Source organism: Herpailurus yagouaroundi, unplaced genomic scaffold (genome assembly GCF_014898765.1).
Source record: "Herpailurus yagouaroundi ecotype Mexico unplaced genomic scaffold, PumYag 197, whole genome shotgun sequence".
Taxonomy (NCBI): Eukaryota; Metazoa; Chordata; class Mammalia; order Carnivora; family Felidae; genus Herpailurus; species Herpailurus yagouaroundi.
The window spans coordinates 19,120,309-19,133,164 of record NW_024412428.1 but is presented as its reverse complement, the minus strand read 5'-3'; the positions used below and the strand labels follow the sequence as shown (position 1 = coordinate 19,133,164).

The following is a 12,856-nucleotide window of genomic DNA, read 5'->3' as shown; positions in this document are numbered from 1 at the left end:
AGTCAAGGGCTGCGAGGTCGGTGCGCTTTTTCCATTGGTCCTGTGGATGCACAATCTTATCTCGCCAGGGAAGGAGTACTATCCCCATTTTACAGATGAGGAAACTGGGGGTCAGAAGAACCGAGCCCAAGGTCACAGAGCCAGGTTCAGGTGTCTAAAGATCTGCCAAACTCAAGATGCCTGGTCTCCCTCGACCAGAGCCGACTTTGGAAGTCCCCATTGCAGTGAGGTGATGAAAGAGCTTGGTGAACAACTAACTCCAGAAACAGCTGTTCAAGTGTCTCTTCACGAGGCTCCACTTTTTCCACACTATCCTTGCAGAATCCATCCCCTTGGCATCCCCACACACAGAGAATCCAGAAAACTGCAGCCGTGAATAAGCAACAGCCTCCTTCCACATCGTTTACTCGGCTTCCCACGGAGAGGCGTGAAATGAGGCCACTCCTCTAGCCTGACGGGATTTTCCAGGTGCATGTCCTTTGGTTAAACAGAAAGCAGACCCTCAGTCATAAACAGCTGGTTGCTGAATGAATGACAGATGTATTGTTGGTGTCCACAGTTATGGAGGTCGATTACCACGGGGGTGCCACACAAGCGAGGCCACTTAAAACCCCGTCTAGACAACAAGCATCCTGTACCTGAGGACTAGCCCAGGTGTTGATAAGGGCAGGAGGGGGCTCTGGCTCAGCAGGGCTCCTCATAGGGAGGGACAGCTCCTTCCCTCCCCCTTCTGAGGTAAAGAACAGTTGTGTCTCATGTATGACACAAAGCCCTCGCTCTGGGCAAGTCCTGTCATCTGTATGTGCTGGCCGGACTGAGGGGAGAGAAACCCCAGTCCCTCTACCTCTGGCAGCATCAGAGACTGTGTTCCCGGTCCCTACGTGGCTCTCTTCCAGTCTCAGCTCCAGATGTCCTGTCTCCCTGCCCTCTCGGCCTTTGGAGTTCTAGAACTTGTGGACTTCACTAACAGGCCCTGGGCACCGTGGATCGGTACGTAAATAACATTTAGAGGCTGGTGGAGTTTTCTTCTCAGGGGTTGGTGTGGACTTCACATCTAGCCAGGGGCCATAACACTTTCCTCCTCCATCATACATAGTATTCAGACTTGTGTGTGGAGTTGAATTGTTCCTATCATACCTACAACCCAAGATATCCCATGTTTAAAAACATTTTTTTTAACGTTTACTTATTTTTGAGGGCAGGGGAGGGGAGGGACAGACAGAGAGGAAGACAGAGGATCCGAAGCAGGCTCTGTGCTGACCGCACAGGCTCGAACTCACAAACTGTGAGATCATGACCTGAGCCGAAGTCGGACGCCTAACCAACTGAGCCACCCAGGTGCCCCCAAGATATTCCAGTTTTTAAATCCACAACAGCTTTGTGGACACCATCTGAACTTGTCTGTGTCACATCAGAACAGTACAAACGTTTGTACCTTGGGACCACTAAATGGGGTAGGAGACATGCACATTAGTTTCCCCGTGAAACTTGAACAGTGTCCACTACAAGAAACAGGGTAGGGGAGCACAGAGAACTTTTTAGATTCAAATATCCCAGAGTGGCTGATCTTTGTAGTCTCTAACTGCAAAGAGTGGTAGAAACGTCCATTTAAAAACCAAAGGTATCCTTTTTTTTTTTTATTTTTTTATTTAAAAAAATTTTTTTTTCAACATTTATTTATTTTTGGGACAGAGAGAGAGACAGAACATGAACAGGGGAGGGGCAGAGAGAGGGAGACATAGAATCGGAAACAGGCTCCAGGCTCTGAGCCATCAGCCCAGAGCCCGACTCGGGGCTCGAACTCACGGACCGCGAGATCGTGACCTGGCTGAAGCCGGACGCTTAACCGACTGCGCCACCCAGGCGCCCCAAAGGTATCCTTATTGGTAACAAGATCAGACCCCGTAAAGCGGGATCCAAAAGAACACACCGACACAAGGTACAGGTTTTGAGATCATTTTGTAAGGGGGGGCAATTCTTGTTTCCTCAAGCCCTTTATTTTCATAAGCTGGTGAGATGGATGAGAACTAAAAGAGAATGATGTGCTACTAATTCCGTCACGCCTTCAAGAATGTCCCCGAAGAGACAGGTGGCTGTGACCTTGCAGCTGAGCTCTGGCGCTCAGCCAGAAAGCGATCACAGAATTCCCATGCAGAGTCCCGAATGCTGGCCAACAGCCTTCATAAATTGTGTTCAACTGCACTCATAAGGAATGACATGTTCATTAAAACAACTGTGAGCTATCATCTTTCCCTTATCAGCTTGGCAAAGATCGAACAGTTTAAGATTTTAGTGAGGAGACAGAAAAACAGAGCTAAGGATACGTTGTTGGTACCACTTCTTTGGAGGGGTTTTTGGCACAATCTGTCACAACCTGAGTGGGCAGGGTGATGCGTATAATACGATTTCATGGGTGTGAAAACCGTCTCCACAAATGCACAGGAGAAGCTCAGAAGCAGACACACCCCGCGTTAAGAACCACTGCGTGTGGAGAGATGAACCAGAACTCAGGCCATGGGGTAGGGTCTGAAGAAAGGGCTGGAGGCATGAATGCAAAGTATTTTCGTTTGTACTTTATACCCTAATCCTGCCTCACCTTTCTACCCCTGAGCCAGTTTTATGTTTATAATTTAAAACATTGAAGAAGTATTTTTTTGAAAGGAAATCAGTTAAATTGTTTGACCCCAATTCCGGAGATAAAAAGTAGCCTGAGGGGTTATAGACAAGCAGAAACAAGTCACTAGAGTGGAGAGAAACAAAAAAGGGAGATAGGATGTGATGATGTGATGGAGGTGAGGAGATACTGTATCTCTCTCTCTCTTTTTTCTTTTTATGTTTATTTTTTAGAAAGAAAGACAGAGCACAAGCGGGGGAGGGGCAGGGAGAGGAGACACAGAATCCGAAGCAGGCTCCAGGCTCTGAGCTAACAGCACAGAGGCCGATGCGGGACTCGAACTCACAAACAGCGAGATCACGACCTGAACCAAAGCTGGACGCTCAACTGACTGAAGCACCCAGGCGCGTCTACTCTGTTTCTCTTTTGGAATACTGTCTTTAACATTACAGAAGTAAACTAACAGAAAATTCAGTTATAGGGAAAAGAAAACCATTTGTCACTATAAACAACTGCAGAACACGTAGCCCATCAACTGTTAGTATTTTAAGAGCTTTTCTTCCAAGTGTGTGGATATGTACCTGTACCTGTACACATGCATGCACAAAGACACACATTTTAAATGGCCGCATTCATGGGTACATTAAATTAACACTCCATGTTTTGACATGAGAATTCTTTCTGTAATTATGTGGTCTTTATAACCATCATTTTAATAGTTCTACCACATTCCACAGAGCAGGATGTATATCATCCTATGCCTAACCATAACCTAGTTATTGCATATTTACTTACAATGTCTGATTATTTTGACTAATCCTAGGAGACATATATGTCCAGGAAGATTGCTTTTTCCATACATTAGATACTTCCTTAGAATAAATAATTAGATGTGGGATTACCGAATTTAGGAGGGTGAACAATTTTATGGCTTTTAAGATATAATTAATTTCCCAAAGAGTTGTATCCATTTATGATGTCACTAGCAATACATCAAAGTGCCAGTTTCACCATATCCTAGCCAGCATTCGGAGTTAGAAAGACTAAAGCATTTTTATTATTTTAATAGGCAAAAATGGAATTTAATTACGATTTTAATTTAATTTTTGTTTACCAGGGATATTGCACATTGTTTCATGACTTGTTTGTTTTTTGGTCGTCTTCTCCTTTTGTGAATTAGTTTTTATGATATTTGATGTGGATTTATTTCAAATCAAAGCAAAAACAAATACCTTTGAGGTACCAAGCCCACCAAAAAAGCTGTAATTGGAAAATATAGTAGCAAATCTGCTTTTTTATTCACAGAACTCACTGTGTGAATTTACAGGTTTAAATCAAAGATCTATTCACTGCTAAGGTGGGAACATGTCAGGGACACCTGGGTGACTCAGTCAGTTAAGCATCTGACTCTTGATTTTGGGTCATGATCTTATGGTTGGTGAGATCAAGCCCCACATGGGACTCTGTGCTGACAGCGTGGAGCTTGGGATTTCCTCTCTCCCTCCCTCTCTGTTCCTCCTCAGCTCATACTCTCTCTCTCTCTCTCTCTCTCTCTCAAAAATAAATAAATAAAGATTAAAAAAATTTTTTAAAAGGTGGGAACATGGCAAAACTCACAAAACTCAGTGACATTCTCCCTAGCCCTTCTAAACAGAAGCTCTTCTAAGAGCGCAATCCCTCAAATACAGGAGATTTCCAATAGAGTAGAACCATGTTAATCTTGGTGATAATGACAATTTTAGTTAATTTCAAAAGTTTCTAAGTAATAAGAAAATGAAAATGCTTCTTGCTTGCTTGGTAGGTTTTCTTTTTTGGTAGAAATCTGAAACAGGAAGAGATTGGGGTAGGGAGCTGGGCAGTACTATCTCTCCAGTGTGAATTAACAATGACCTAGAAGTTCATCCTTATGTAAGACGGTGAGAGGATCGCTTGTCTCATGTGTGCTTCTGCATCAATAAGAATAGTGATGACAGGGGGCGCCTAGGTGGCTTAGTTGGTTGAGCATCTGACTTTGGCTCAGGTCATGATCCCATGGTTCATGGGTTCGAGCCCCACGTCAGGCTTGGTGCTGACAGCTCAGAACCGGGAGCCTGCTTCAATTCTGTGTCTCCCTCTCTCTCTGCCCCTCCACCACTCGTGCTCTGTCTGTCTGACTCTCTCTCAGAAATAAAACATTAAGAAAAATTTTTAAAAGAGAATAGTGATAATAGCTCCCGTTGCTTTCTCTCTTGGAAGTTGACCCATAACAAAGGGCAGAAGGAAATTAATTGATAATAATTGCCAAATGACATTCTTCAGTTTTCAGTCCAGTTGGTATATCTCAGTGGTCCTCACCCAGAGGCAGCTTTGCTCCCCAAGGGACCCTTGGCAGTATCTGCAGACGTTTTTGATTGTCATGACTAAGGGTGGGGGTGGTGGCTAGCGGCCGGTGGACGGAGACCAGGGGTACTGCTAAACATCCTGCAAGGAACAAGGCGGCCCCCACAACAAAGAATGATGTGGTCTAAAATGTCAGTAGCTCTGAGTTGGAGAAACCCTTTTAGATCTAACATCCCCTAAAGTTTTAGTGTTCAGATGTATCAAATGCTACTTTAAGCCTCTGATTTGTGTCCTAATTTAACAGTGAGCCTGAATGGATAGGTGTCTAGGTTTTTTTGACATTGAGCACTGGGTCAGTACTGAGCATTACTGATTTTCACCCCGAAGCTCCAGCATGAAGCATGAGCATGTCTTTGACTTGGTGAGTGTAATTTTAATGGTTTACTTGGTAAACAAGACTGGTTGCTCCTAAATCGGATGTGACAGAGACCACAACTCATTGCTTGGTTTTGAGTAACCTTAACGGTTAAACATTAACCATTTCCATCCCTGTTCCTCCAAAGCAGACGTTAACCAGAGAGTTGAATATTTCCAGCAGACGTTTCAGCTGCTTGGAACACAAATCTTTCATTGCCTGTAGCTCCCTCTGTAGTCTATGCTACGTTTCCTCTCCTAACTATTGCATCATGCATGAATTCAGTGGAGGTCACTGCATACCTACTGTGTGCCCCAGTGATCCCACCACCCCCCTATGTGCCTTTCATTGTTCAGTTCCTATGAAATGGAAAACGTACTTCCTTTCAGCTCTACGACACTTTTGTAATGATCAAGTCAAAGCCACCAGCTCAGAGACCCAGTAGATTCTGTGCACCCATTGCCCTGTAGTTAGCAAGTTATTTCTAATAGTCCAGCACAACTTGCTGTCGCCCTGTAGTTCATTGTTCCTTTGCGATAATTCTCTCAGCAAGAAAAACCATTTTCCTTAGATTCAGTGAAGATTAAGGTTTTCGTTCCCTTCACACAATTAAGAAAAGCACCTCCACAAGGCAGGCATTCCCTTCCAGGAAGCATAAATCAGCACATTGCCATCTTCCTCTGAGTGATTCTGAGAAACCATCTGCTAGGAGCATTCCTCCAACTTGAAAGGCTGCACGGGCTGTCCTGACTCACCTTTAGAGCTGAGGAAAGAGCCCGATGCAGAACCTGAGCAGAATTCAGCCACGCTGGGGTCCCAGGGGTCCAGGTCTGCATCTGTGGGGCCTCTCTTCACTTTCAGGTCCCCTTTTCTGTCGTACGCTTCTTTCTCTGCTTCCCATTTCAGATTTCTTGCCTGCTGCATAACAGCAACTCCTGGCCTTTGCCTTGGCGAGGGGTGGCTTATCTGCCTTTTCCACTCTCACGGGTGGGTAAAAAGCACACCCCCACCAGCAGCCTTAACAACCTGGAGTGCTCCCCACCGCCGGAAGGGGGCAGCAGACCAATCCCAGGAAGGTTTTGCAAGGCCGGGGGAACGTTACAATGCAGACTGAGGTTATAATTCAGTGCGGGTGATAATTGGTGCTGGAAATATTCCATTCCAGCGCCGTAGCTTTAGTTGGTGGTGCACACCTGTCTGGAGAGGCTCTTGTCACTTCTCGCTGTCCCTACATGCCTCGTGGCATGTGAGGAAGGGTCCACCGAACAGGGATGTTTAGTGAAGGGGATGGAGGTCCCGGAAGAGGGGCTGAGCACACGAGAGGCACGGTCAGTGCTTGAGGATTGCCGTGAAGAAAAGAGAGGAAACATTCAGTGTCATTCCAGAGGCTAGATCGGAGAGTGAAATCTGGGGCAGGCAGTGTGTCCAGGATAATAAACGCCTAATTGTCCGCGGTCTGAAGCCGCGCCTCCTGGAGGCTGCGTCGCCTGTTACAAGCGTCAGGTAGCAGAAGTCCTCAACTGTTACTTTATACGAGTCTGAGACTCTATGAAAATGCCATTTCATATCAGATGGCATTGAATGCACCCTCCAGCCCTGGCTTGCTACGTTTTGTGTTGTTGTTTTCGTGGAAAAGGCCCGTCTACAGGGTGCGACCAAGGTGGGAGTTCTGACTGCACAAAATACAAGGAGGCATTCCCTTTTAAGGCCAAGTCTGCACTTGCATGGCCCTGAAAATGACATCTCTTCAAACCTTGTGTCCAGTGCCTCCCTAGTTTCAGTCTAGTCCCGGCCCTGCCAGACTCTAGCCCTGAACCCAAGCTGACCACTTCACAGCACACGGGGACCTGCCGGAGCAAAGGGTGGTGTATGGGTGCCCTGATTCTTCTCTGCAATGCTGGGCCACCCCTCCCCCTGAGCAAGTTGAAGTGGGGTGGTTATGAGCAGGGGGAGCAGAGCCTTACAACCCCCTGGACCCTCCAGCAGAGACTGGAGCTGGCTGAAGAAGGACAGTAGGCCTTTTTGAACATGTTTCAGCTCAGGAGTCAAAACAGACTAAATTTCAGGTTATGGGGCCGTCCTCCTGGGGGTCAGTGACCAGGTGGCCTCTCAGTTTTTCCAGGCGCAGCTGTAGACACAGCAGAAGGTCACAGAATATTTGTTCCCAAACCGGACAATATATATTTTAAAAAGTTTCTTCTTAACATTTATTTATTTTTGAGAGACAGAGATAGAGCACAAGTCGGGGAGGGGCAGAGAGAGGGAGACACAGAATCTGAAGCAGGCTCCAGGCTCTGAGCTGTCAGCACAGAGCCCGACGTGGGGCTCAAACTCACAGACTGTAAGATCATGACCTGAGCCCAAGTCTGACACTTAACCAACTGAGCCACCCAGATGCCCCCAGAGACAATATATATTTATATGCAGAAAAAGACTTGTTTTTAAAAAAGCATGAGTCTTTGGAAAGTGATTATGAGATTCGAAGGCTAAATGATAGGAATAAAAAGAATAGTCTTATCACTTAGGAAAACAGGGAATTTAAAACAAGGAATTAGTTACAAAAGTGGAAGGGCTGAAAAGTCAAACAAGTTTTGGGATGGAGGGCGGTGGTAGGCAACTCAGAGATTAGCAACAGACAGTGGAAGCAGCTACTGTGGGAAATGAGTACAAAACCACTGTTAGAAATGCTGCCCAAAGCAAGGCAGGTGCTATTAATATCCCCATTTCACAGATGAGTAGAGTGAGGCATAGAGAGATTAAGTAACTACCCAAGGTCACATAGCTCCTGAGTGTGTGTAATGAATTTAAACTCAGACGATGTGATCCCGAGTCAATCCTCTTGCCCACTACACTTATTGCCATATGAATAAAGGCCCCATGGGGGAAACATTAGTAGAGCTGAGTTAAAAATTAAATTCGGAGTGGAAACTTTATTATGCATATTGTCACCAGTAAGCCTTCAGGTGGCCTACATAATGAGGCCCTGCTGGTAGAAGTGAATTCAGTCATTCGTTGAACCAGTAGCTCTTACTCCATCCAAGCCAGACACTATGAGTAAAAGGGTTATTTCATAAAATCCAATGTATCCCATAAGAAATTTTAATTCAGAAGAGTAATGAGTTAATGAGTGTATCGCTGAGTTTAATTACAAAGGAGTCTGTGACTTAATGAGGGTATGCCTGATTCTCGACAGAAGCCATAGAAATGAAGGGAGGTATTAAAGTTGGCCAAAGACCAAGTTGCGTACCACATAAGGAGCAATCAGAGAAACAGTCGACACTGATCCCCCTGTTTGTGAACGTTCACCCCCATTTTCCTCCCCAGATTGTGCAGAAGGTTGTCTTTCATTGTGTGTCATTCTCAAACAAATCAGCTCTGTGTAATCATTCTCGTTCTCTTCATGCTTTCCTTGGAGAGCTTTCTATTCTGATGTCACTCTTCTATTTGAGTCAGTTTCTCTTTTCTTTTCTTTTTTTTTTTAAATTTTATTTTGAGCCCCTGATGCAGGGCTCGATCCCATGACCATGAGATCACAACCAGAGCCAAAATAAGGAGTCAGACGCTTAACCAACTGAGCCACTCAGGCACCCCTGAGTCACTTTTTCTAAATTTTCCATCTGTGAACCCCAACGGCTTCCTATCTGGGGAAGCAACTTTTAGGTCCCTCACTTCAACTCCCACCTAAGTCAGAAAGCATTTTCAATATACACTTTTATTTTCTCTTTAACTTTTTTCAGCATTCTAATTTTCCTGAAAATAATTTAAAAAAAATTTTTTTTTTAATTTTTTTTTTTCAACGTTTATTTATTTTTGGGACAGAGAGAGACAGAGCATGAACAGGGGAGGGGCAGAGAGAGAGGGAGACACAGAATCAGAAACAGGCTCCAGGCTCCGAGCCATCAGCCCAGAGCCTGACGCGGGGCTCGAACTCCCGGACCGCGAGATCGTGACCTGGCTGAAGTCGGACGCCCAACCGACTGCGCCACCCAGGCGCCCCCCAAAAATTTTTTTAATGTTTGTTTATTTTTGAGAGAGAGAGAGACAGAGCACAAGCAGAGGAGGGGCAGAGAGATAGAGGGAGACACAGAATCCGAAGCAGGCTCCAGGCTCTGAGCTGTCAGCACAGAGCCCAATGTGGGGCTCGAATTCACAGACTGTGAGATCATGACCTGAACTGAATTCGGACACTTCATCCACTGAGCCACCCAGGCACCCTGTTCCTGAAAATAATTTAAGAAAAAGAGAAGCGGGTTGCCTGAGTCCTGAACTGGCTCAGAGTCAGAAGGAGAATGAAAAGGCAGTCAACCCCTGACCCACACTACAACTGGGATGTACCTTGAAGACATTTCACCAAGTGCAGTAAATAAGACAGTCACCCGAGGACAAACACCGTAGGATTGCACTTACATGAGGTACCCAGAGTGGTCAAGCTCTGAGCCCAAAGGCGGTGCTGGTTGCCAGGAGCTGCGGGGGGACAGGGAAATGGGAGTTATTTTTCGTGGGCACATTTCTGTTGTGCAGGATAGAAAGGTTCTGGAGATGGATGGTGGGGATGGCCGTACAACAGTTTGTCTCATTGTTGTACTTGACGTTACTGAACTCTGCACTTAAAATGGTTAAGATGGTAAATTTTATGTTATGTGTATTTTGCCACAATTTTATAAATAAATAAATGAACAAATAAACTTTGGGGTCTAAGAGGCAAAGAAGAAGGAAAAAAAAATACAGCCAAACTCCTAAAGTTCAAAGGGCCCTGTGGGATTGGGCAGTTGTGCAAGGTGCTCCAGGAAAATGCTGGGGCGTCCTTGAGCTCCACATTCAGGGCTCCCAGGGGCTCTAGGGAGGGTGTGAGGACAAGACATTCCTGCAGACTGCTTCCTCACTCCCTGGAAGGTTTCCAGCCTCAATCATTTTACTCAGGTCCAGTTGGAGCCTTGAGGGGAAGGAGTAATAACTTGTCATCATGTACCTCTTCCTGGTTGCTGAGTCCAGGATGGTCTCAACGTCCCCAGGGGTATGTGTCACGATTGGGAAAATGCTCAACCCCACCTCCCAGGGGTGTTCTTTTCCCTCTGCCCTTCCTCCCCCTACCATCAGCTAGCCTTTTGTGGGACCCTGGCCTCCCGTCAGAAACAGCGGCCTTCCCCCTGGCTCCTACCCCAACCCCGGCAGCTGGGTCTCTCTCATCACCTAGAATTTTGAGACCAAAGACACTGGGTCAGACTCCTTATCTTTCTCACATATTTACTTGTCCAGATTACTTTTTTAAAGGTGATTTAGTTGAGTTTCCCAGGGGGAGAAATCCTCTGTCAATTCTGTTCAAGACTGCATTAAAGTCATAAATAAATTTGGAGAAATCTGGCATCATATGCTTATTTTTGCTGATTGTTATCAATTCTAAAATTGTAAGTTGATTCCTTTTTTGTTTAGAGAGAAAGTCAAATCATCTGCCAGTAACTATGGCTTTGCCCCTTCCTTTCTAGTATTTATACCTCCTGTTTTATTTCGTTGTCTGATGTATTGGCTATCACTCACAAAATGGCGAATGCTTACCCACTTTGCCCTGTCCTTGATTTTAATAATATTTTCAGGGGTGATACATTCAAAATACGGTACTTAAAAACTGGTCAAGGGCCCTGACCCATCAGAACGGCAGCACCAGCCAATCGGAACAGATGCCAGTCGGAAGCTATCGGCATAGCTAAATCAATAATGCAACGACCCAGGTGACAGGCACATAGTAAGTTCTGAGAGTTTTATCATCCAGCATGACATCATTTGTTGACCTCTAATAGATTTAAAACAATATTTTAATTCTTATTGTGCTACAAGCTTTTATCAGGATAGAGTCATGGGTCTTCATAACTTGGTCTCAACCTATTTTCCACGCTTCTATCTCTCAACATGCCTCAACACGAAGCTGCCTGATCATAAGCCTCCAGCAACTGTCTGTCAGTGATGGGGCACATCCAGTTGTGCAAAACAAGGGTTTCAGGATCTTAATGTTTCATTCCTTCTTATGGGTTACTCTGTGTCTGCGAAAACCTTCCCACTAATAACATGGAACACCATCAAGCTTTCGGGACTTAGCCGAGACATTCTGTCTGATGTCTTCCTTGACTATGTGCTTCCTGTGCACCTCTCAACAAGCAAGAGTTAGCCCCTTTCTCCTTTTCACCATCCCAGTAGCTCCTGGACACACTTCTGCGTGGTCAGCCTTTCATACCGTGTTTGTATTTGGTTGTTTCCATTTTGTCTGTGTTTGTGTACAGGGAGCTCCTCTACCCTTACCACTGAGTGAGCAGAGGGTTTGATACTTAGCACTCAATACATATCTGTTGAATAAATGAGAGAGTGAGTAAATCTCACTCTGAGCATGAAGATTTATCACGTAAAACCGATACATTTTAAAAATGTTAAATTTTCCTTCCTCTTAACTTACAATGCCATGAGGAAGAGCAGAGAAGAGCATCACTGTTGTGATTACCTATTGCTGTTTCCCCACTCCGAGCTAAGTGGTGTAAAACAGTGCTCATTTATTATTATATGTCTCAGTTCTGGGAACTGACTGGGCTCCCGGACAGATGGAGGCTGAGGCTGAAGTCATGGGAGGGCTTTCTCACTCACATGCCGAGTGGGGGTGATGCTAGGTGGGGCTGTCAGCCAGAACACTACATGTGGCCTCTGCATGTGCCCTGGGCTTCTACACAGCGTGGCGGCTGGGATTTAAAAGCACATGTACTGAGAGATGGAGAACCAGGGGAAGCTGAATCACTTTTTATGATCTAACCTCAGAAATAGTGGTTTGCTGGTAAATGTTTAACAACCACCTGTGTGCGTGTGTGTGTGTGTGTGTGTGTGTGTGTGTGTGTGTGTGTGATCCTAGTCCTGTCTGGCTTCTGCACCATAGATAATCCCACTGTGGCTGTTTCCAGGATATTGGCACAACTTTACTGGGCACAGGGCTGGAGAAAGACATCCACCCTCACTGGAGATCTGGTAGCATGGGCCCCAGCACATTACTGCTGACCAGTCACAAAGCATTGCTTCCTCTGTGCTCTGTTGGTTGAAGCAATCCAAAGATCCACCCAGGTTCAAGGGGAAGGGTACAGACTCTGCCTCTTGAGAGTGTTTTGAAAGGTCACAGTATAAGAAAAGTGTATGGAATAAGACAGCTCATTGAGGCCATCTTTGAGAAATCCACTCTGCCACAACCGCCAAGAACAAAGAGATCCAAAGGAATGCACAGAAGAAAAGGTGGTGCACAGAAAGTCTCCAGAAGATAGGCTGGTGAGTAATCCACTGGAGGAAGAGGATGGGAGGGGAAGGCAAGAGGATAACCTCTTCTGAGATAAAAACAATATGATGAGGAGGAACAAAAGAATAGAAATTACTGGTGGAGGAAATCTCCAAGTACAGATCTTTTCTCCTACTTTTATTGCAAACTCTAGGAATAGATCTTCCTTCCTTCCTTCCTTCCTTCCTTCCTTCCTTCCTTCCTTCCTTCC

General features: G+C 45.4%; 1 long non-coding RNA gene across 1 annotated transcript in view; it reads left to right on the top strand.

Moving 5' to 3' along the window:
• The window catches only part of LOC121012910 (uncharacterized), a 52,887-nt gene that overhangs the window by 37,029 nt on the left and 3,002 nt on the right, over positions 1 to 12,856 (top strand). The window lies entirely within an intron of this gene.